The sequence below is a fragment of the Sylvia atricapilla genome, chromosome Z (assembly GCF_009819655.1).
Source record: "Sylvia atricapilla isolate bSylAtr1 chromosome Z, bSylAtr1.pri, whole genome shotgun sequence".
Taxonomy (NCBI): Eukaryota; Metazoa; Chordata; class Aves; order Passeriformes; family Sylviidae; genus Sylvia; species Sylvia atricapilla.
The window spans coordinates 49,625,273-49,648,549 of record NC_089174.1 but is presented as its reverse complement, the minus strand read 5'-3'; the positions used below and the strand labels follow the sequence as shown (position 1 = coordinate 49,648,549).

The 23,277-nt window shown below is 40.6% G+C and overlaps 1 long non-coding RNA gene across 1 annotated transcript; it reads left to right on the top strand.

Moving 5' to 3' along the window:
• The first annotated feature begins 5,510 nt into the window (after positions 1 to 5,510).
• Positions 5,511 to 7,903, top strand: LOC136374391 (uncharacterized). The gene is made up of 2 exons (XR_010745899.1): positions 5,511 to 5,648; positions 7,591 to 7,903. It is a non-coding gene; the product is annotated as an uncharacterized lncRNA (long non-coding RNA).
• Positions 7,904 to 23,277: the final 15,374 nt, after the last annotated feature.

Below are 23,277 nucleotides of genomic sequence, written 5' to 3'. Positions count from 1 at the left end.
TTCAGTCTTGCTGCTTCTTACTCGTAATAGTGCTCCTCTGCTGTAACAGGAGCCCTTTCTACCAGTGCTTCTGAAACAGATTGCTCCAGCTGCCAGGAAATGTGCTCCTGTGTGCTCCTAAGCACAGGCTGCAGGAGCCTGTTCCTGTGGGGGATCTCCATGGGCTGTAGCTTCTATCAGGGCATCTGTACCTGTTCCAGAGTGGGGCATTTCCAAGGGCCACAGGTGGGTCTCTGCTCTACTGTGGTTATCCAGGGGCTGAAGGAGGCAGCTTGTCTCACCATGGTCCTCATCACCTGGAAGTGCCCAAGCTGTGTAGAAGGGCTGCTCTTGCCCAACTAGTCAGCCTGAGTTGGCTGAGCCTGAGGGAGAAACAGGAGTAATGACAGTAAATCATCTCCACTCTTGCCTCTGGCAGCATATCTGGGCTGCAGGGGTCGGGTTGGTCCCTACCTTGGGATTAGGTTTCAAGGAGCACAAATGTCTGAAGGAGCCAGGCACTGGGAAGCATGGGGGACCACGTGGTGTGACCCAGAGTGGTGGTCTAGCCATGGTCCCTTCTGGCTATTGGCTGCTAAAAGCTCCCTGGCATCTCCTAGGAATGAATGTGGTGGGTCCCTTTGTTTTGTTAGCCCCAACAGCCTCTCCAAATTCCCCTGGAGGGCAGGGGCTCAGGGGTGGGTGTCCCTGGCAGATGGCTCATGGACTGATGGTGCAAGTGCCTTTGACTGGAAGCCTTGCTCCATTCACAGAGCTGGGGTATCCTTGGCATAAGTGGGACTTATGAGTGCTGGGATGGAGGGTACAAATGATTGCGAAGAGAGCAGAGCAAGGTGGACCCGTTGCACTAAATAGACGGAGGAGGTTTGATGGTACAGCCCTTACAGATGGTGATGATGGGTGAGAGGATGAAGGGATGGAAAAACAAAGTAGATGTGGTGGGTGTCTTCTATCAGCTGCCCAGCCAGGATATCAGTACTGAGAAGTCAGTTTGACAGGCCATTAGGAGAAATCTCTGGATCAGCAGCCTTTGTCCTTTTGGCAGATTTCAACTTTCTAGAGACCAGCTGGAAATGCCGTCCTGCTGTGGTGAGCAGATCTGAGAAAGTCCTAAAGTTTGTGGGAGAGCACTTTGTATTATAAGTACTCAGAGAGACAACTAAGAAAGATGCCCTAGACTTGCTGGTTGGGAATGAAGAAGGCCTGGTGGGAGATGGCATGGTCTTGGCCACAGTGATCAGGAAATGGTTCAGCTTAAAAATTCTTTAAAAAGCATGTTGCTTTTTTATTTTGAGAGGGCAAGCATTGCACCACCCAGGGAATCTGCTCTTAAGGGCTCAGGAGCTGCATGCTGCGTGAGACCTTCTGCAAACTCTGCAAAAGAACAAGCTGTCAGAAAGCATTCTCAATACTTGAGAGACGTTTACTGTGTGGGAAACCTTATTTGGTTGTTTTTCATGATACTCAGTACTAGGAATTTGTCATTAAAATGTAAAGGGCGACTAGGGCAGTGAGCACAACTAAGGAAAACAGGTACTACAGGCAGCCATTGATTTCCAGTGCTGCTTTGTGTAAATTGGCTCATCACTCCCACTGCACCTACCTGCAAAGTCTTGAGTAAGCACCATGGTTTGATGTCAGCTGACACTAAGAATTCTGCTTGCATAGAGAAAGCATTGTGGTTTAACCCCAGCTGGCAACTAACTACCATGCAGCTGCTGACTCACAACACCCTGCCCCAGTGGGATGGGGAGGAGAACTGGGGCGAAAAAGAAATGTGAATCTTGTTCGTTAACAGTTTAATAATTAAACTTGAGTAAAATATAATAGTAGTATTAATAATAGTAATAAAAAGGAGAAAGAGAACCAAAGAAAAGGAAGTAATGTACAGTACAGTTGCTGACCACCTGCTGGCCAATGCCAAACCCAGATAGGCCCTCTTCTGGGTAACTCCCTCAGTTTATATACTGGGTATGACAGTCTATTTTGTGGAACATCCCTTTGACCATTTCAGATCCCCTGTTCTGGCCATGCTCCTCTCCACTTTTTTTTGTGCACTTTCTCACTGGCAGAGTATGAGCCACTGAACAGTCCTTGACTCAGAGTAAGCACTCTTTGCAGCAACCAAACCTTTGGTGTGTTATCAGCATCATTCTCATACTAAATCTGAAACACAGTGCTGTACCTGCTTCTAAAAAACATTAACTCAAATTCCAGCCAAAACCAGGACAAGAACTGAGCTGCATTAATCTGGTCAGGGTAGGAAATGAGATTTACCAAACCTCTTTCAGAGTTCTCTTGGCATAATTTTGTAAGCTTAGACAAAACATCAGTCAGCATGTTGTTTGATTTAGTAACCCACATAACCTTGTCCAGGGCTATTTGACTTTCCCTGGATATTCTGCCTGTTTTCCAGGTGCCTTTTGAGAAGAAGGTATCTACCAGACCTGGGGTGTAAAGCCCTGAACTTTCTTGACTTGTTTCTTAAAGTTTGGTGTTTTTATCCCCTGGGACAGGCTCATGGGAAAAACACAATATTCTCAGGAGGTTAAACAAACTTTTACAGGCAAACTTTAGAAGATAAGGGTACCTGGTAATTTTTGAAAAATTCAGTTGACATAAAGCATTTCACAAGGCATTGACTTTGCAAACTCTAAGCCATACAACTTTAAGTTACTCAGATTTCAAGAAAAGGAAGTTAGAAAGGGAGAGGGTGTGTCATTGTGCAACTGCTTTTATCTGCTTTGGCCTCCTGGAACCCTCTCCACTCCTCCACACAGGGCTTCTGGTGTGTCCGTGGCTAACAACCATTCATTCTGGAGCTGCACTAGAGGCTCCAGGGAGGTGGAATATGGATTAGTGCATCATCCCACTTTTTGCAGAGCTTGCTTTGCCACTGTGCCACACACAGACATTGATTATGATTTTCTCCAGTCTCTCACACTGGGATGACTTGAAATCCCAGGAGATACACGACAGCAGATAAACCCACCAGAGTTATCTTGCTCTACATGCATGCAGAGCCTGCTCATGTAGGGAGCAGGGATCTTGTTTGCAGTTTATTCTGTCAGAAATACATAATGACCCAGGGTGCTCTGCATGGGGCTCCTCTAGTACCACTTGCTGTGCTTCAAATGAGTTTCTAAGGTTCATCACACTGAAGTGAAGCTACAGGGATGAAGCATGTTTCTGTCTGCAGACTGGACCAGAATCCAAAATGTGGTTGCAGAAAATGCTGCTGCTGCTGCTGTCATGCATATCTGCTGAACATTTTATTGGTAGATGAATATATCATCAACAGTGTCACAGATGCTTAGTGCCTCAGTTTTAAGAAGATTCAAGTGTCACTTTCCAGCAAGCTGGAACTGTCTGCAGTTCAGTAGGTTTCATGGCATTTGCAATGAAGTGACAGAAGACCTGGAAATGTCCCAAGCCTAGCTAGGCAACCCGCTCATCTAGGTCTCCTGTCAGTGGTCTCCAAATGGAGAACTAAATTAACTGAAGCAAGCCTTCTGTATTAGCAAGAGCTGATGGAAGGTAGAGGAAAAGTCTCCTCTTAGAATGCTTTGGAATGCTGAATCCTGAAGAACTTTTTGCCTAAGGTTCCGGAGTCACCACCTGCACATTTAAACTAGTCTTTAGTCCTGATGAATAATGTGAACCAATGTGTGTGACCATAATACTGTTTATCTTTTGAAAACCTGTAGCTGTTAAGAGATCAGGCATCCATCCAGTGTGTTATGCACAGAACAAGTAACAACTAAATGACAAGCTGCTGTCCAAGGAATTGAGATGAACATCAAGTGTATAGGGGAAAAAAACATGAAGATCATAACTTCTTTTTTTTAAGATCTTTCACCTGGTGAGTGTAGCTGGGATGGTAAATTTAATCCTCAGCCAATTTCATGAGCCAGGTCACACAACTCCTCCAAAACAGAGAGGTTTGTACCTTGAAGTCATAGCAGTTTCTTGTCCATTAGCTGAAGAGTCAAAAATGAATGTACGTACATGCAAGTGTATGTGTATGCACACCTGCACGTGCATTAGGTTTATGAGGGGACAGGGACAGAGAGTAGGGGGAGAGCATGAGTAAGCTGACAGATGACTCTTTTACCCTGGTGAAGGCGAAAAGCAAAAGCAAGTATTGTGCATCTCCTGCCTACACTCCTATTGTATTTGGATCTATGAAAGAAGAAAACCCCCAAAACAACAAACCACTGGACAGACTGGTATCTTGTAAGATTTATGAATGACTAAATTTAGAAAAGTCATTTTACTCTTGCAGTGTATTGCAGGCTCTTGTGCAAGAGTCAGTAAGAAAAAAAAAAAAAAAGTTACTTTCTCTGTGAGAGCATGTACAAGTAACATAAAATAGGTTCAATTAATCTTTTCAACCACTGAATTTACTCTGGATAAACAACACATGTATCAAATTATATGTCCTAGAAAGGGAATCAGCCTTATAAAATGCTTCACAGTTCTGCTTTTCTCATTACTGTATTGCAGATAGTTTTCTAAATGGAAAAACTGTTCAAGCAAAATGTTAAATAGCATTCATTTGTCATTTTCCTGCACAGACCAGCCAGCATCCTGCTGGATCTCAAAATATGTAGTCATTATAAAGCTTGTATTGAATTGTTCATCTTTTTTTGCTCTTTTTTATTAGGTAGTGTTCCTTTGTGATGGGTAATTTCCAGAACTCCTGCTTCAATTGGTACAGGTGAAAACTCTGCAGGAATCACACAGATTAAAATGCAGAGGATCATCACAAGGAGTGACCCAGCTGTGTTCAGATAACCTCTACAGGCAATCTCTACTGCTTTACCTGTAGCTATAGATGTTTCAATGTTTCTTCATAGCAACCACCTGTGTTCCAAACTACATCACCAAGATCTTTACACAAGGAACTTGTAATTTCAGGATGAGGCATTAATGAGTGGAAAGAGATTTTATCAATTCCTTTATAGTATTTTTTTCAAGAAGGAAAAAGAAAATCTCTACATTTTTCACAGCAAGTTGATGCAGAAATAACCCAGTAGGACTCTTTGACTTTTGCTATGAAGTGGGTCATAGTAAACAATTGGATTAAATAGTAACTTCCAGGTTAAAAAAAAGGGAAAAAATAAAATGTGAAATAAAAGAGTCCAGCCACAAAACAAAGCCTCATGTTGTTTAATGGTAAAGTCTTTTGTGCAGGCACCTCAGTTTCAGAGAGTGAGAGATTTGTTACACTATCACCATTACACACTAGGTGCCATTGCTTACTTTAAAATTAGTGCAAGAATTTCATTGTTCCAAAGTATGATTAAATATCACCAATTTATTTTATTTTAATTCCAAATTTTCTATTGCTTTGTGGGAGGTTTGCTGTTTACTGCCAGATTTACAGGGCTGGTTGGCTAAGCTAGATTAGTATGGTTATCCTTGGAAACATTAATAATCCTATGTTTTAACATGCCAAAATTGTCAGAAGTTAATTGCAATATTGCTGTCTTTTTGCACAGGCCTGTTGATGCAAGATAGTGCTGGTGTACAGTCAGCTTTGTGCAGCTTTGTGCAGGAGAATTTCTGCCAGCAGCAGAATGAGGGTTACCAAAGAACAAATTGCTGTCACATCATATCTCTACCATGTACCACAGGCCAAACAGGTGAATAATGATCTCATCTCCTACACAGCACTGAGCAGATATGTTGAAATAGTATGCAGCATGTTACCTGTGTTGTAACCACAGCTGCCAGAGAGATAGTCTCTTATAAAAATGCTTTGTTGTCACCAGTTAGAGACTATCATGATCAGTGCCATTTCCATAGATATTTCCTTCAACAGTGTCAATGTAATTTAGAAAATGAAGGTTAGCCTTTGCCCATGCAGAACTGTTCTCTAATACCAAATCAGCTGTTCTGATTCCTGCCATCTTCTCAGCCCATGTCATTAAGCTGCTGGAATTCTAAACTCAATATGTCTTTCAAGTGAGCTTGAGTCAGATGTGAATAAATACGAGAGTGGAGAAGTAGTGTTGAAGAATATATTTGGTGCAGGTAGCACAGTGTGCAAGCTGCAGGTTGAACTCTTGGGGCAGGAACCCAAACTCACTGACCCTTTCATAACAAAGGGCCCAAGGAACCATAGTCAAGCCAGGGAGATAAGAAAGAAGCCAACAGTTCAAGGCTTCCCCATGTGTCCCATCTTGCTGTAAAAGGGAAATCAGGCAGGATACACTTGATAGATTTCTCGGACAAAAATAAAACGCAAATGCAACAATATTATATCTGAGAACTGTTTCTTGATAAAGATAAGTGATCCTTACGTTTTTGTTGCTGCTGAGCAGTGCTTGCACAGGGCCAAGGCTTTGCTGCTCCTCACCTATCCCACCAATGAGGAGGCTGAGGAAAGGAGGCTGCACAAGGAATTGTGAAGGGACACAGCTGACCTCAGATGACCTATGGGATGTCCCAATCCCATACCTTATGATGCCATACGTAGCATATAAATCTGGAGGAAGAAGAAGGAAGAGGAGGAAGTTTGGAGTCATGGAATTTGTCTTCGCAAGCCATCCTTCCCATCTGTGAGGGGCTCTGCTCTCCTGAAGATGGGTGAACAGCTGCCTGCCTATGGGAAGCAATGAATGAATTCCTTGATTTCCTTTGCTTCTGTGGGCGACTTTTACTTCCCCTATTAAACTCTCTTTATCTCAATTCATGTGTCCCATCCTGCTGTAAAAAGGAGAGTTGGAGAGGATTCTTACTGATAGATTTCTCAGACGAAAATGAGGCACAACCACAGCAATGAACTGTGGAACTGAGAACTGTTTATCGATAAAGAAGGGTAGGTGCTCCTCCCGAAGCAGGACAGCAAAGCGAGCAGAGAGGGCAAAAGAGAGACAGAGGAAGAAGCAGAGGAGAGGGACAGCTGGTTCCCGCTGTAGAGGCCCGGTTATCACCAGCCGGGCAGCCGGAGCCGGGCAGCGCCTTCGCGGCTCTCGGCAGCGGCCGGGCGGTTTCCAGGCGGCGGCAGCAGCGTGTGCCCGTGTCGGCAGCGCCCGCTCCGCGCAGGGAAACGCCACAGCGCTGGGAAGCAGCAGCTGCCGCGGGAAGCGGCGGAGCACGGCAGGGCAGGTGCGGACAGGGAAGCGGGAGCGCAGGGAGCGAAAGGCGATGGCGGGGAGGAGGGCCAAGCCGACCTTCCGGGCGAGCCTCTGATCCCTGCAAGAAATTCAAAATGGCATTGGTCGTGTCGCAGCTAATCGCTTCTCTGTGTTCAGGCTCCTCTCCCGGCCCGATTTCCCGGTGTTTTTTCCTGGGCATCCGGGCATCTGCCCCACCAGCAAGTGGGAGTCACTCGCAGCTCGACCGTGGAAGCTTTCTCTGCCCTGATCGGCTGCCCGGAAAAGTCTCCCCGGGACAGGGTTCCCAACACGTGTACACTCCCTAAAGGACACTTCGGTGTAACGTATGTCGAGGCATAAATAAAAATCAAATTGGTCCCTCTCACTGTGCTTAGATTGTTAAGAGGGATAAAAAGTCCAGGGGTTCCTTTGTTTTGGGTCCCTCCTTGGAGGCACCAGTGTGAACTGCTGGTTTGTTTTTCAGCTGTTGCACCAAGAAGACATCTGAGCATCTGAGACTGCTATGAGAAACCTGAGGTCGACACAGGAAGGAAACCTGGTGTACCTGTGTGAGTGTGGTGGAATGGGTGTATCTGGGAATATCCTGGTCCCAGCTCAGGTCGTGCAAGAGTGACTGCCAAAGTGGCTCCTGGATGGTCAGAGTGGGAAGTTTCTGTAATAGTAGGAAGAAACATTTCTTTCCTTATGCAGCATGGGCCAACACGGTGAACCACACTTTCCTAAATAAAGTGTTCTGGAGACCCTAAGTTTTATTAGATTAAGCGGATTTAGGATGAGCGATGGCCTCATTTTTAACTGACTGCCTTGGTTTATTTGTCTGATTGTTTGTCCTATGAATATTCTTTTGTTTAGTGTGATTCCAGAGGGATACCAATATCTAAACTTTTAGCTGAGTGGAAGTTATATACTTATCACAGAACATCTGTGCTTCATTACAAGAATTAACTTGTTACAGTTTGGAGGTTTAAGCCATATCTCCTGCATCCCAGAGCTTGGGATAAAGAATTAAAACCAGCAAAGCCCCACTTCTTACCAGGAGATCATGCATTCTTCTGCAAGTTCTATGTATGCAGAGTACTGAAATGATGGTCTTAAGAGCATAAAATGATAATTCATGGTCTAAGCTCTGATAGTTCCCAAAAGTGGCTACCTAACCTCCATGAGAAAAGTATATGGTATCCTGGGCATCTGCAGCACAAAAAACATCCCAAGACAGAGCTATGAAATGAAAACAGTAAATAACTGTTGGTACATCACCCTGCCTGGACTGTTTGCTTATTTAATAGTATTTTGCAGTTAGGTAGATGTATTTGTTACACTTAATCACAGTATTCCTGAAAGGACAGTGGAGGGATTGCATGGAACTTCTTCCTCCGTTTTGAAACACCATAAAGAAGCTCATAAATAGTAAATTTTATCAATGATTAGCAATGCCTTTAAAAACTGGCTAAAAGCTGTAGAACTGGCATTTTTCCCCTGCTCTTTCCTCTCCTCCTTATTAATCCTTTTCTCCTTCTAGCATCTTTTCCATTTGTTCTGCAGGTACTCTGAGTATCTCAGATATTTGATCAGATAGGGCAATATGGGCAGAGTATGAATCTTGTGAAGTTAATGTCAAGGCCCTGAGGACATTGCATTCCAACCTTCTCCCCAGTTCTTGTCTGCTTACATTGATGTCCAGCTCTGGCATGGGGCAGCCATTAGTCTGAGGTTGTGGTGTTGGGGTGCCAGGGGCTGTGCTGGGGGCCTCCCCATCACCTGGGAGCTGTGCATCAGCTCAGCCCCATTGGTTTGTCCTTGTGCCCAGACTCCCAGATCCTCAGCCAAGCAACCAGCTATTGCCACTTGCCAGTATTTGGTGGAGGTGCAAACTGGTTCAGCTTCCAGTTACCTTAGCTTTGTGCTGCATGCCTTGAGTCTGGTTGTGTGTTGCTCCTCTTCCAGATCCTGAAAGATTACATTGCCAGTACCACTAAGCAGTGTCTAACAGGAGAATCTAGAAAACTGTCACAAGAACAGCTTTGTGTCAGCCTTGACATGCTTTCAGCTTGACTAAAAAGGACAGAGAAGTAAATGTCTCTGCAATGGTGAACTTTCCTGCACAGTTCCCTGTTTCTCCATGTTCTTTCTTACTGTAACTTAAGTTTATCCATCCTATGACTCATTCACTTCTAAATGTACTTTTGCTCCATCTGCTCAGGTGTTTTATTTTCCTTTTTTAAAAAAATTTAAAGTACATAGATGCAGATACACCTTAATTGCTCTGCAACTATTAAGTCCACTATGTGCATAAAAGGAGGGAGAGAGACTTTTTATATAGGCAGATAGTAATAGGACAAGGGGCAATGGTTTTAACTGAAAGAGGACTGTTAAGTTTAGATATTCTTTACTCAGAGAGTGATGACACACTGTAACAGTTTGCCCAAAGAAACTGTGGATATGCTATCCCTGAAAGTGGTTAAGGCTAGGTTGGATGGGGCTCTGAACAACCTGATCTTGTGAATGCCATCCCTGCCCATGTCCGAGGGATTGGGAGTAGATGATCTTCAAGGTCCTTTTCAACACAAGCCATTCTATGAAATGAAAGATGCAAAGTGAAGCTGAGAATTATCAGAGTAATAATAACCAAACACCTTATATTTTCTTTTTCATAATAGAATTCAAAGTGGTATCTCTCAAGATTAAACTTTGCTGATATCTGTAGGCATTTGCTTTGTGCAAGTTTGTTTTTTTTGTAGGGAACTCAAAATATCTAATTTCCAGTCTTTTTTTCTGAAGATAGCTTTATTTATAATCCAACTTGCATCACTGATTGTATAGTTTCTCAAGAAGTGTGCTATTTTCATACATCTATACACACTAGAAATACTGTAGAGCTGAAGAAATTACCTTTTTTCAGGAGAAGAGAGACAAATCAGGGTAGAGGAAGTAATTTTTCAGCCATCTGTCTTCTCAAAACACGCTACCAGCATTCATGCCTTGAGTTGAACCCCACAGCATCATACTTTCTAGAGACTGAAAAAGGAAAGCATGGACAAAATAGGTAGCAGTACTTGGCCAATGTGTTCTGTCTAATTCTGACTCTATACATTGCTATGCATATAAACAATATTTAGGTGTCCTCTGAAATGGAAACTCATTTGGAAGCCTTGCAGCTTTTATCTCTCCAGGGTAAGTCTTGTGCAAAATGTAGCATGTAGAATAGAATCAGAAAACTTCATAATGGTAACAGGGTATTTGAACAGCACTATTACTTTTGAGCTGAATCTCATGAATTTTTTTTTGTGAGCCACCTGCTGCCGTGAATTTTCACTGGATGTCATTTAAGTGAGCATTTGCATGTGCAAAATTATATCAGACATAGTGAAATAGACTTACAGACTTTCTGATGAAGTCTGTCAGATGAATGTATTAATGAATTATTTTTTTTTCTACAGACTTTGTGAACTGTCTTGTAGAATGATATTTTTGGTGTTACAGAGTTTGTGAATGGCTTAATAAAATGAGGGGAATAAAAATGGAAAGTATTCTAAAGGTCTTTCAAGTATTTCTTTTAAAGTCAAAGACACAGTTTTCCAAAAATACTTTCTTTTTGTAATTTTCCTCTTCTGGACTCTTGACTCCGGACTCCTTGTCATGTCAGTAAGAAAAACTCAAGAGTTTTATGATGGCTGTTGATGTGACCTTAGAAGGGCTTTGTGCAAGGTGGAAGTACTGAGGGTGCTGTCGGCCTTCCTGAGGAATAAGAGGCCGAGGTACTCTGTGTGCCATTAGAAGCACCAACACTTGTCTTCAGCTACAGAAGAGCACCCAACAACTTTGGTGTTCTTTACTGAGTCTGGAAAGTACACTAGTCAGACAATTATTTTCCCTTTCCCCTTGTGTGCCTGGGCTGGGCTTTTGCTTGGCTTTGAGGTCCAGGAAAAAAACAAAACAAAACAAAACAAAAAACCAAAAAAAAAAAAAAAAAAAAAACAAAAAACAAAAAACCACCAAAAAAAAAACCAAAAACAAAAAAACACCCCAAAACCCCCCCAAAACCCCAAACAAACAAACAAACAAACATACAAACCACAAAAAAAAAAAAAAAAAAACAAAAAAAAAAACAAAAAACCAGAGCTTGCAGAGAAACCCTAAATCATTTGGTTGCATCTTTTCATAGCATTTCATGACTCCTTGCTGGTGTATTTATTTTAATTTTAAGCTTAGAATACGATACTTGAAAGCCCATTTTCTTGAATTGAGGAATTTCACAGCATTTTTGGAAGTAATTTTCTTCTCTTCAAGTATCTTGTGTAATGGTTGCACAAGACAAAAATGTCTCCTCTATCCTCACACTTCCTTCTACTGGATGAAAACAGACATAATTGCTTGACTATCTTTATATGCAGCTTTTATTTCTATCTCCTTTTCTTAAGTCTTCTCATGTTTCCTCGTTCCACTACAGCCTCTACATGACTGCTTGATCCACCTTCATCAGATTGCCATCTGATTAAATGATTGTCACAATGTATAAATACAGTCTTTACTGCACAATAGCATTGTAGGAGGTATTGTGCACTTTCAATTTATAATAGTGACTTTCTCTTATGAACTGTACTAATCTTTAATCTGTTTGGCTGCTTTTTTTCAAGAAAACAAAAAACAGATCTGAGAGTTTTACCTCCAGTACTGTTACGATCTCCTTGCTTCAGCCTCTGGTTATTATTGGCGCAGTCAAGGATGTGGAGAGTGAATTGTGGAAAATTGGTTGTCTGGGATACTGTTGATGTCTTTCAAATACAATGTGTATGCTTTTGACTGTACTAGTGTGCACATTTCCAGACCTTTTTAGAAGTATTTGAGTTTTGGCTAAGGTCTTCATGGTCATGGACTAATGTCTGGTGGATTTGTCCTTTGATGGTGCTGAAGTCATGGGCAGAGACAGCCAGAGGCTGGCTGTCAATTTTGTTCCCAGAAACTTCTCGCTAGCAATTCTGTTTCCCAGCAAGAAGTTTCCAAGTTTGTGGTTTCCATACATTTGAGCAAAATAGTGATTTTTTGCAGGACTTATGTCTATCTTAGTACTTCAGCTGTGCAGTGATACTCTTCTTTTGCCAAAGAGATATGTATCTAGTACTGGGTTTTTACCCCAGCCTATCCAAGTGTCCACTGGGTGTGTTTGGACTGTGCTCTCAAGCACATGCTGTGACTCTTGGGGTGTCTTGTTCAGGGCCAGATGTTGGACTTGATGTGTGTGTCCCTTCCAACCAAGGATATTCTGTGATTCTATGACTCTAAACCCACACTTCACAGCACAGGAAACGAGAACAGTGATCTGATTTCTTGGCCAAGCCTTGACAGACTGCCTTCAGGAGGAGAGGCTGGGAAACTGGTTTTTAATAGTGACTCAGTGGCATCATCTTCAGCCCAGCCCAGACTAAAGTTACCAATCAGCCTGTATTAAATCAGGAAGAGATCTGCATCCCAAATTTCCTGGATGCAAGCAAATTCATGTCTGCTCTAAGGCCTTGTGTGAATTATAAAGCAATGACTTTGCCTCTTGCCCCAAGACTGCAACACTACTTACATTGCAGCTTTAAGGAAATTTTAATTATTTTTGAAAATGGTCTTTCTAGTTCTAATCACTTCTAAAAATGTAGCCAAGCAAGAGTATCATCTGTTAAAAAAAAAAAAAAGTCAGTCAGCCAGCCTTTGCTGCTCAGCTATTGCTACCAATCTGTTATGCCTGTCACAACAAGTTGACAGATTGTCACAATAAATGGCACAAGTTTAGTACATGTTGTTTTGTTTAGCCTTCACATGAAGTACTTTGAAACATATTTTAGTAGAGGAGTATAATTAAAGTATAGCAAATGAACTCTGAAAGAGAGGAGTAAGTCACACAGTAGTTTAAAATTGTTAGAATAGTATTTTTTATCATTTTTTTGTTTACCTTGGGTGCTGCAAATTACTGCAAGTGATTGTGACATCTGAGGAAATAAATATTGATAGGGAACTTATTGGCTGAAAGCAAACTAGGAATGTGAATATTTCATTTACTTACCAAAATTACTTAACTGATAATTACTACTCCTAAGCAAGTTCAGAAAATGCAGTCAGCCAAACATTCTCCCCGTAACAGGAAGAAAACCTGGTGTCAGTTCCAAGAAATGAAAATGCCCAGCCATTGGTATACCTGTCATTAGATATTCCTGTTCTGTCTGATTTTCCACAGAGTTTTTCTTCTTTTTTACGTCCCGGACTCTCTTGGCAGAGATATAATTGTGGTTTCAGTTCTCACTCCTCTTACAGTCACTGATGCATCAATGGCCCTTTAAAATTTCTGTTACCATGTATCCAACCCTATGTATCAGCTGACTCTACTGCCATCCCTTGTGAATTTTGATTCATTTGGCATTGTTAAAACCTTTTTGAAACCATTCTGCTCTAAAGCCACCTTCATATCTGTCCCGAACAAGTGTGTTTGAGATTGCTCGAAAAATCACCAGCAAGGGTATGAGCAAAAGTCAGATTTAATATTAAACTACAAAGCACAACAGATTCGTTGGCAAGATTCAAGATTCACTCTGGTTACAAAGGACAGCTGAGGCACAACAAGGGAAGCAAGCAACAACAAAACCAAACAAAATCCAAGCAATTAAAACAAATTAATTTAAACTACCTAGCTGTATCTGTGTGTAAAGACAGGTGTAAACAAGAATGAAAAAGAATGTGAAAGATTGATAACCCTTAAGCTTAACAGTGCTTTAACTTAGCTTACACCTTAATTTATATCTTAACCATAACAATCTAATACAGAAATAACACTTAACAGCATTATCCTAAATTATAACCATACCTTAACCTAACTTCCAGATTTGCTGTAGTAAATGCGCAAAGGGTATGCATGCAGACATGGTCAGTGCAAGATAAGGTACCTGTGGAAAAACTCCCCTCAGAGGTCAGTGATTGTACTCACTGTAGACACTTTTGCATCTCCCAGTGGGCGCATTCTGGACCACTGTTTATAGAGCTGCAAGAGAGTGGACTTCAGTCATAACAATGTTTCATCCTGGCCACAGTTTGCCTCCACACTTTCTTTGAAAGTGTGAAAATAGGAATGCTATGCCATTCAGGCCAGAGAAATATTTTCCAAGGCTGGTCGTGGGAAAAACAGAAGCTTGTTAGGAGTCTCTGAGAGTGGAGAATGTTTTTTGATAAGCTCAGAAAGAGCTGAGCCAAGGTGGTATTTTCAAGGACAAGGCCTACCAAGCATTTTCTCAGAGAACACTGCAGCCTGTAAAGGAGTTAAGGGGGAGTGCACCACCACAACATCTCAAGCGATCACTGTCAGCAGTATGGGCCATTTGCCATTCAGACCTGTTACTTTATTCAGCCTTCATCCCTTCTCATCTTGAATCATAACTACCTCTTGTTCTAGTCAAATGCTTTAGAGGGACTATTCTGTACCTTACTGTACACAGAGGACTTCCCATCCATGCCCTTGTGTTTCTCTGTCTTGACTTTCTGTACATGCACATTTTTCTTTCTCACGGGAGGTGAATGCCCACTGATTTTCCATCCTTCTGACTGTGTTGTTGTTTTGGCTAAGCTCATTAGTTCCCATTTAATTACTTTCATTGAACTTCTTCATGACTGTGTAATTTCTCCTTCCCACTGTACTTCTCATCACCCCCTGCCCTGTCTGGTAATCTACTAGCATGCAGTGGTGCAGATTTCAGCATCCTCTTTCTCTCTCTCTTTTTGTTCTTACTCAGTTTTCCATGTTAGTACACAAGCCCCTGGAGTAATAGAACTTTCACTACATGTCACTGAAAATTTGAAATTTCAAAGATGTACTGGGCAAGATTTCCAGCTCAGAGGGTGGCTAAAATACAGATTATCAGACTATCACTAGATTCTGATAGAGCAAAAAGCTCATCATTCTCCAAATGCTTACCTCTGCAGGCTGGACAAAGAAAAGACCTGCCAGTATTCTGCAACTGGTATAAATGGAGAAGTGTTCCTGGACTGCTCAGTCACCTAACCTACTCCTGAAATGGTTGCCTTTCACATGTGCCAGCCAGACTGCAGTGCTGTGTGAGGGTGGAAAGCTTTTACCTTTAGGGCTTGGCATATTGAAGAAGTTACCAGAAATGATAAAATAACAGTATTTCATAATAAAAATGCAGGTTTTATGCTAGATTTCTGTACATGATTACATTTCAGAACGTTGCCAAAGAAAGCAAAATTTATCGTGGTTTTCAAAATTCAAGAAGAAAGAACATTAATTATTTTTTGTGTAAGGACGGTAATTGGGTACACTATATAATGTAGTTACCTTTCAAAATCAATGCAATTAAAAAAAAAATCGCAAGTGGACTAATATTATCATTGTTCATTTACATGTTCACAGAGACAAATTATCTAAGTGAATAACTGTATCACAAAGATAGATTTATTATTCCCTTGGGTTTTTTGTATTTTTGCAAAGACAAGGACTGGACCAAGCAACCTATGTATACACAGCACTGTTAAAATGCCTACTCATGCTGGGGAGGTCACTGCTGTGGATGAGCCTTGCAGAGGCTGATCATTGGGTAAAATTTGTGAAATTGTTTCCTCACTGAACCAGTTCAGCCTGCATGGGTTAGAGTACAGGTCACCCTGTTTAGCCCTGCTGTAAGATTCAAAACTTACAACAAAGGTTTTCAGGGACCTTCTTTGTCTTCCTTAAACACTGACCATCTCTCTGTACTAAGGCAAACAGCTGCAGTATTACCTCTCTGTCATTTTCTTCAAGTCCTTATAGGCCATGTTGTGGTGTTTACCAAGAGAGATGGTGCTTGTTGCAGAGGTCTTGTCCTCTTCACAGGCAAGAGTCAAGGCCAGCAGAAATGATATATTATCCCTGCCCTTTTGGTGATGTGGAATTGGAGGATGAATCTGAAGGATGAACTGAAGCATGATAGTTAGCCAAAGTTAGAGAGTATTGAGACACATCACTCTGGTTCCTTGGCCAGGATCTGAAACAAAAGAGGTTTCTTTTTGATTTATCTCAGTGAGAAACTGCTTGGAAATAATGGGCAGCACTGAGATTCAGTTTAGTAAAATTAATACACATGGTAAAATTATATCCACTAGCAATAGTGTGGTTAGTTTCATAGAACAGCAATAGAAAAATACAGTTCATGGATAAAAGAATCCAAGGAAAGAGGTGAAGAATGAAGTCTATTAATTTAAATACCTATGACTTTAGCTAAGTTCCTACAAAATAATGAACTACAGGCAATGGCATCTTCAGTGGTGGCAGGATTCTATAGAAATTAATGTTAAAGTATTAAGTTGAAAAAACATTTGAATTGTTTAATTGAATGTTCAGTAGAAAGGAAGAAAATTGTTCTTCAGGTGTGGTGTTTTGATTTCTGAAATCAGTGAAAACAGTGCTATATCATTATTTTGGTATGGTCCCAGTTTCAAACTGGGGCAGTTTCACACCAGGATTTACAAGCTGACAAAGACCAGAGAGTGCACTAGACCTCAACAAGCCAGCTGTTTACCTCACATCAGTGGAGCAAAACCTTTTTACAAAACTGAAAATCTCGGTAGTTCCCTCTAGTTACAGGCTTTGGATACCCATAAAGACTATTACTGACACCTGAAGTATTATGCAGTTCCCATAGTATTTGTCAGACAGGCTTGCAGAATTGATCCACAGTGCATTCTGTGTCATCTCTTTTAACCACATTCTGTTGATACCATCCTCACAGTGCTATGTATTAGATTTTCAGATGACACAACCCTAGAAAAACAGCAAAGCTTCCCTTCCAAGGCAAGACGTTGTTTATAGAAAGATATGGATGTTCTCAGAGCTCTGTGGCACTGCATTGTGTCAAGCAGTGATCAGAGCTCAGGAGAGCTTCTGTTGCTTCACATTTACTAGTTAGCTTCCATGAAATCTCCTGTTTCCTTCTTCCATACTAAATTTCTCACTTTTAAGTAGTCTTTCCCCCACCACATATTCTTCCTACAATGAGCACCACCACATATTTATGTAAGACAAGACAGAATAAGAATCTAAACATTTAGATGAGCATTTTTTACCTTAAATGAAATTTAATCTTAAAATATGTATTTCCCTTCTGTGTTTTGGGGTTTTTTTTTCCTGATCTCTGGGGTTTTTTTAAGGTTGTTCATTTGCAGAACTACAACATTTAAGTGACTGGCACCTCTGAGACCATCTAACTGATCCATCAAAGCAGGGTGTCTTAGAGCAGGTTGCTGAGGACCACAACCAGCCAGGATTTGCATATCTTCAGGAATGAAGTCTCCAGAACCTCTCTGAACAACCTGCTCAACTGTTTGACTACCCTCACAGCAAAAGTGTGTGAGTTTTTTAATGTCTAAGTGGTATTCATTGTGATTCTATTTGTGCTATTTGCTATTTATCTGCTCACTGGGTACCCTTGAGAAAAATCTTCTGTCTTCTTTACTCCCATCTGGAGTATATGCATATACACATGTGTAATCCTCCCCTCGCACTCACCCTCCCTCACCTTCTCCAGACTGAACAATTGTAGCTCTCTGAGCATCTCCTGACAAAGTACCTCAGCAGCTTCATTAAGTATGAATATATATAATTCTGAAGTTGTATTAACCCAAAGCATATAAATTTAATTTTTTAAATTAGAAATTGTGTGAAGAGACACCAGAATAAGCCAAAGTCAGGTGAAAGAATGATGGGAAAACCTATATGAATGTCAATTCAGATCATTTTGGATTAAAGCTCCTTCTTCTGTTTAAACAAAACTGGTGCTATTTCTGAAATTTGAACTGGTCTCAGTTTTCTTGAAAAATAGTTTTCTGTATTTTGTTTCCTCCCATCTATTTTTGTCTACTACAACCCAGTGTTTGACATTTGTATGATTTTAATCCTTTAATCATGCCTTCATTTTGACACTCTCAGAGACCTAGAGATTTGGTGCTTCATTTCTTTGTTCCTCACATGCTCCTGGCATAACTTTGGTAACTGAAAGAAAAATGCCATTACTGAGATTCACTTTTGTTTCACTTTACAAAGATGAAAATTAACAGACAATCTTTTAAGAAGATCAAATTAACATTTTTTCTCATTTTCTCTTTGCACTGTTATGAAAACAGACTCAAGGACATGCACACACTCCAGTCTGCAGCTGCTCTCTAAATTTGTTTCAAGATTTTTGTTTATTCTGGTGATTCCAGAGCTTACTTTTTTGACTATAAAGATACAAACAGTCTCTGTTAGATTAAGATTGCCTCTTCATAGCTAAGAGCTTGTACCTCTAATGTTTTGTATGCAAATGCAAATTAAATATCTAAAAGTGCAGACACTCTCACTCCTAAATACTCTCTATTCTGTTAGTGAGAGAGGAGAGCTGATTTCAAGAAAAACTGCTCTTTAATCTTCTCTGAACTGGCCTGTGTGTCATAGTGGTTTTGGCTAGGCAGGCTGACCATCAGCTTTCCAGTGCAATTAAGTATTTTATGAATTGAGTGCAAAAGCTCCTTAAGCAGCTAAGTCTGCAGTTCTGCCTCTCAGCGAGGAGGAATATTGTTTCCTCAAAGAGAATCTATTTGGTTGATTTGTAGGGAATAGGAGGCAGTTATGGTATTTGGCACACTTCAGCACTGATCCCCCAAAGCTTCAAGCAAATAATCTCAAAGGACATTGCATGTCATCAGATGGCCAGTGGAAAAAGAAAGAAGCCCAGAAGCAATATAAATATTCTCCTGCTGGTGTTGTGAGGCAGAGAAAAGGAGACAAAGAAAACATTGGCAGTTTGAACAATACAAGTTTATAAAGGCAAAACCAAAAAACTGCTAGTACCAGCACTCCCATGTTTTTCAGTAAAACACTGCATTGCTTTGAAAGCTTAGACCACTGTCAGATTATACCCTTTTCTGACTCAGAGATGGGGCAACTGAAAAGCATTTTAAAAACTTTTATTCCATTTTCAGTCTCATGTGAAGGGTGAGAAAGTACAGACGTTACAGTTCATGCCATCACAATCAGAAGCCAACTGTTACCTAATTACAATACAAGTGTTTCTTGGTCTATCAACTTCTGCCTCACAATGCTGTTAATGCCTTAGAGCCAATCATCTAAAATGACCTCTCTTGGGTCCTACTACAATGTACCTTTCATAGTTCTATTTCTCCAAAGTATCTAGTCCTATTTGCAAGGCCATCCTTTGAAACATGTTTCTAGTTCCATTTCTCTCTCAACAATGTCTGTCTTATTCCATGGCATTTCTAAGTCAGCATTTCTTATCTCAAAGTTTGCATACAGATGTACATTGTGTGAGCCTTCTGTCAGGCTTTGAGAATTTGCAACAGATCCATTTCCCACATTTCCCCCTCTCTCTTAAACAGAAAAGACTTCTTTGATAGCTTTGTTTGTAGTTCACTGTGCACAATGAAGTACACAAGGCACTATCACTAATATTATCACTATAACAATCAATACATGACCCAAAGTAGAAACTTAATTGTTTATGAAATCTTTCATTTCTGCTGCTGAGTGCTTCAAATTTTACTTTGTAACACATAATACATTGAGAGATAGAAGATAGTGCTTTTTTATTATAAAGGGAGATGCCACATGCCAAATGCCCATTATATGAGCAGTGGAGCAGAGCAAGACTTATAGAGGATATTGAAAGTCTAGTTACTTTATTTCATAACTGGCAGCAGTAAACTTATTTAAAGTGAGCTGTCAGCATATTTATTGAAAGCCACGCATTGTTTAAGTGTCAGACTGCACAATAAGAAATCTGGAAACATTGAAAATGTTTACTAGAGAGTTGCAAAATTTTAGGAAAAGTTAGCAAGCCTTTTCAATGAAATCTCTCCTCTGTTCAGAGATGGCAAGGGGAATTCCTTAATCAGAGTAATCAGTGGCTTATCAGACTCTAATGGATAACTTGAGCTGCACAGGAGTCTATAAGACAACCAGGGTCCTAATCACTTCCTAACAACTCTGACTGATTCTTATTAGTCAGTCTCTTATTAGTGCTGGTTTCCTTTCTAAATTCCCCTTGAAATTCATATCTGAGTTTGGAAAGATTGCTGAATTGTTTCTGCAAAATGCGAGGAATTTTGACAAACTTCCCTAATGTATGAGGACTAGTGAAGTGCTATGATTTTTAAGGTCTCTAAAGTTAGCAATAGAAATGTGTATTAGTAATTCTGTTTTTATTTTTTTATAAAATATATGACTTTTTTTTTTTTCTGTACTATTATTTTGAAAATATTTTGCCTGGAAAGGACCATTATTAGCAGGAGTTTTATGCTTCTTTATGTTTCCTTACTTGACAATCAACATGAATATTATTTTTTATGTGATTCACTTGGATGGGCAAGAGATTTTTATTTGTCCAATAGAAAATTTCTGAAACATTTTGTAATAGATGTACACAACGTGTCCTTCCCTGCCTCCCTCAGATAGAGTATGCTAAATCTGTGTCTGTGGGCCTTAGGAAATATCATTGGTTTTGGTATGGAAAGGAACTAATGGAGTGGAAGCTGGCATCTTCCTTCTGTGTTCTTTTACAAGCTGAAGTGCTCTTCTGCAAAACTTTGTTTTGGTAGCTGCTGACACCAAAAGGATATTCAGATGGCTGCTTTGGATAAGTGGGGCTTGGCTGATTAACATAGTTGATTAAGCATGTTGGTAATAATGGCAAGGTTGTGGATTTGATCCTTATATGGGCCATAGGAGTTCATCTAGGAGTTGGATTCAGTGATTCTTGTGGATCCTTTCCAACTCAGTATATTCTGTGGTTCTGTCACTCACAAGCAATGATGTGGTGTGTAGGCTACGCTTATATCCCTGAACTCTCATTTATGTTTGTCTATGGATGAAACTTATACCTGCTCATTCCTCTTCCCTAAGTAAAGCATTGCAGGCTTTCTGAAATGTGATAGAAGGGAACAGCTGATTGGGGATGCCAAAGTGAAACTGTGGCTCCTGAATAGCAGCATCTTAACTAAGGCAGTTATAAAAACAGCCTTAGCAGAACACACAGAAGTGCATCTCTTCAGGAGGAACACTGAGAGGGCAAATAGATGTCTATCCCTCTCACTGATCACTGTGACCTAAACCACAAAATACATATGCTGTGATCCCAGGCAGAATTTTTTTCTTGCTTCTCACCCATCCTCTCTCCTTTGACTTGCTCTCTTGCACAGCAAAGATGTGTCCAGAAGCACACAGAAGCAATTTCACCTGCTCCACCACTGCTGCAGATGGACTAGCACACAGAGCTGCCTGGACGCCCCTGCCCTGGCATCTCCCACCCACTCTCTTAGTGTCACTTCTGGACCTGCTCAGACTGAATGTTCACTGATATACAGAGGAGAGTGAGAAACCTAAGAAACAAATTCCTGTGCACTGCAGGCACTTCCCAACAGCAGCACCACACTGTCACTGTCCCAGTTTTGGCATGCAGGCACCATTGTCTCAGCCAGAAGCCTGTATTTAATGGAAATTAAAATATCTCCAGGGCCACAGTTGCCAATTGCAGTTCCTATCATGTTATTTTAATTACTTGAATTTGTTTTGCAATTAACCAGGTAATTTTATATTCTAGCTTATTCTGTTTTAAAAATGTCTGCTCTTGTTTTTCTTTCTTAACTAAATGTGTGAACAAACTGCTGTGGTACCAATATCTGTATAAAAATAATGGGATATAGATCCCTATCAAGTTTCTTTCTATCCACATAAAAAAGGTAAAAAAATACCTAAGTTTTTCAAAGTTTAAGAAAGTAACAGAAGGTAATCTATTGTGAAAAGGTGTCAGTGGAAGGACCTTACACCTCTTTTTTTTTAATAAAATAAAATAAATTTTTTAAAATAAAATAAAACAAGTATTATTTATATTTTCCAAATGTATTGTGATTATGAAGGAAAAGAAATTATAATTCTTTGGTGTCAGACTTGGGTGTTATTTGGTACCATAGATTCATACAATGTTGTTCTAATGCATGCATACACATGCCTTTGCACCTCTGCATATGTGTTGGGTATGGGGAGCACTTTGCTATATTTGTTTCAGTGAAAGGAAAGCAAGTTGTCAGCAGTAAAAAATACAGCCTTTCAGCTAAACATAAATTTGTGGACCTTCATCGATTTCAACTGAGGAGCTGGCCAAGTGTGTTTGTAATCTCTAGATGAATCTGCCTGGTTTGAGCCTGCTCTGTAAAAGTGAGAATAAAACTACGTAATCCTCGCAAGCTAGAGGTATCTGACAGGCTTGCAACAGCTAAAAGCCTGTGATCAGATGGATGCGAACTTACTCCTAGTATACTATGATTTGGTTTGTTGAAATGTGCAGCATCTGTCCTCTGAGAATGCCTTGGGGAAATAATAACCCTCTGCTATATGACTGGATGGCAAAACCTTTTTGTAGTTACAGTCAAGCAGCAATTATTTTGTTGGAGAGTAAACAAGATAAACAACTGTGAATTAACAACTGCAACATAATTTCTTGTTTCACCAGTAGGGATATACATCAGGGCCTAAAATACATCTGCCTCTCACTTTTAAAGCAGTTCTAGTTGAGGCTGAACCAGAAGTCTATTCTGGGTTCACCAGTGCTAATGTTGCTACTCTTGTCTCTAAAGGGCACAGACAATTGTGTCCTGCCAGAGGCTTCCATCCTGCTGCTTTCCAGCTTGCGTCCACCTCTCTCAAATCTTAGAGCAAACACTTCTGTGGACTCCAGGAATTTCTGTGCAATCTGTTTTGTGAAAAATTCAGTTTCCACCAAGTTTAGCTTTTTCAAACTATGCCTCACTAAGAAGAATTTTCTGTGACCATTTGGCATCCAGTGCCTACAAACTGTTGTTGTCCCTTTTCCCTCATCTGCAGTGCTTGTGACCTTAGTGAGGATCACAGGATTACCTGTGCAAGCCTTTGCACAAGCTTTCTGACAGCAGGTTCAAGCATCAGTCTTGAAAAATGTTTCAAGCTGACATCTTCATTTGGCAACTTAGGCCTGCACCACCTGTTGACCTATCATCTACTTCACACCACTAAAAATCTCACGGGTGCTTCTTTATGCTTCATATTTGTTGAGGATCAGCTTGAACCATTTTGCTTTGACTGCACAAACACTTTGGTATGGGT